The 2455-nt window shown below is 46.3% G+C and overlaps 1 protein-coding gene across 1 annotated transcript in view; it reads right to left on the bottom strand.

The window, feature by feature from the left end:
- LOC143286684 (procathepsin L-like) overlaps positions 1-1484 on the bottom strand; it is a 19895-nt gene extending 18411 nt beyond the window's left edge. The window contains exon 1 of the mRNA XM_076594340.1: positions 1315-1484. The gene's annotated coding sequence lies outside the window, so the exon portion shown is untranslated. The remainder of the gene's footprint in view (positions 1-1314) is intronic.
- Between the last annotated feature and the right edge of the window lie 971 nt (positions 1485-2455).

Raw genomic sequence — 2455 nt, 5'->3', positions numbered from 1 at the left:
GTACTGATCTATTTCTATAGTTAACACAGGTCTTTTCACAGGTGCTGGTCTATTTCTCAGAATTACGAAGTGCATAATCTGAGAAGCAAGGAACACGCCCCTCTCAAAAAGAAATGACAACACAACACAGGCTGAACAACAATGAATGAATGGATTGTTTTTAACCTTGGGCGGTTAGGAAGACATTATGCAAACGTGCAAGATCAGACTGAAAAAACAGCAAAGTGCGCACTGACAATATCATTCGTGCATGCCTCTTAACGAATGCTCTGTCTGTCTGTCTGTCTGCCCCTCTAAACCCCCCCCCCTCTCTCTCTCTCCCTCTCTCTCACATGAGAACTTGTGCATCAGGAAGCTCTCAGTGTGTAAAAGTGTTCATCTGGGCTGCAAAGTTTTCTTCTTCTTCCTCCTCCTCCTCCTCATCATCATCATCATCATTCTTCTTCCTCCTCCTCCATCATCATCATCATCATCATCATCATAATTCTTCTTCTTCCTCCTCCTCATCATCATCATTCTTCTTCCTCCTCCTCCTCATCATCATAATTCTTCTTCCTCCTCCTCCTCATCATCATCATAATTCTTCTTCTTCCTCCATCATCATCATCATCATAATTCTTCGTCTTCCTCGTCTCCTCCTCTTCCTCCTCCTTCTTCTTCTCCCTTTTCTTCCATGAATGATAATAACAATGATAATAGTAATTGCATGAATTAATCAGTTAACTGAAATTGTAATAAACTAAAATTGACGTTACATTGCATGACAGTCGGCTGGACAATAATCAGCAATCCCAATAACAATTAGAAGTACTGGTTTGTTGAAACAACACAGAGAGATCACCACTTTTTGACGGTCCCAGTTTCTACCCCTGTGGCAAGCCATCAAGCGAGGATAAGAGAAGAACTTCAATATCTCAAAATAAAGACATTTGGCCAGGTGCAGTGTCACAACATAGCAGACCAAGACTCAACGTGGAAACATGACTGTAAAGAAAAACAACAACAGAAACCAGGTACATGACAAATCATGTCAGTTTCAGATCCCCCAAGTCACAACAGGTGCGCACACCCGCTAACTGCTTCATCCCGTTGTGTGAACTGCGCACGTTAAAGATCCTGAACTCCACGTTAGAGTAGGTAGGTTATGGGCACACATGAACGTCCAGCATATAGGCTACTGCCTTTGACAGGAATCACCAACACGTTGATGCTGGCCATGCAAGAGCAGAAGAAGAAGAAGGGGAGGAGGAGGAGGAGGAGGAGGTAGAAGTAGAAGACCAGAAGAAGCAGAAGAAGAAGAAGGGGAAGGCTCACCTTAAAGATATGTGAATATCTACCCTTCAAGCAAGACGGGGCAAACCGGATCTGTCTCAGCAAAGCAGCGAAGAGGACGACGACACAGGCTATGAAGCAGAACGGCTGTGTGCACAGTGTCAACACCCACCCAGCCACAGCACACAGCTGACTTATATAGCCAGGCTTATCACCCACACCTCCATTCTTCAGTCACACTGTCAGGAAAAAACCTCGTGCAAGTCACATGGCGTCTCATCACCACGTGATCACACGCGTGGACGCACGCACGCAAGAACCATCCGCCCCATCGTCCCTCTCTAGAATCACACACACACACACACACACACACACACACACACACACACAAGGACCTACACACACACACACACACACACACACACACACACACACACACACACACACACACACACAAGGACACACACACACACACAAACACACACACACACAAGGACACACGCACACACTCGCATAGACACACACACACACTCACGCACATGCACACACAAACACACACACACACACACACACAAGGACACACACATACACACACACAGCGTTTCCCCACCACTCACACAGTGTATGCAATAACACTTTACACAGAACTAAACGCTGGGGGAAGTACCAGGCATTAACCCCCCCCATAACGACCTCCTTTCAATGCACCATGTCATTATGTACGTCAGCCGACTGATTTATCCACTGCCGAACGGGGTTTTACCTGGACCTGGTTTCGTTTTTGTCAGTTTCCCTGTGTTTGTCAGTTTGTCTGAAGCTTGACTATTATGTTTTTATCTTTCTACTTTAAAGCCATATTAGACACAGACTCACACACAGACACAAACACACAGACACAGACACAGACAGACACAGACACAGACACAGACACAGACACACACACACACACACACACATAAACAACATATTCTCGTTTTGAGATCCACTCTGTGTGTGTGTGTGTGTGTGTGTGTGTGTGTGCGTGCATGTGTTCGCGCGCGCGCGTGTGTGTGTGCGTGTGTCCGCGTGCACGCGCGCGCGTGTGTATGTGTGCTCACGCGTGTGCTTGAATTGCTTGTGTACATGCGTGCGTGCTTGCGTGGTTGGCCCGCTTTATGTGTATTCCTCTTCATATTTAATCCCT

The sequence above is a fragment of the Babylonia areolata genome, chromosome 10, assembly GCF_041734735.1.
Source record: "Babylonia areolata isolate BAREFJ2019XMU chromosome 10, ASM4173473v1, whole genome shotgun sequence".
Taxonomy (NCBI): Eukaryota; Metazoa; Mollusca; class Gastropoda; order Neogastropoda; family Buccinidae; genus Babylonia; species Babylonia areolata.
This window is presented reverse-complemented; position numbering and strand designations above follow the sequence as displayed.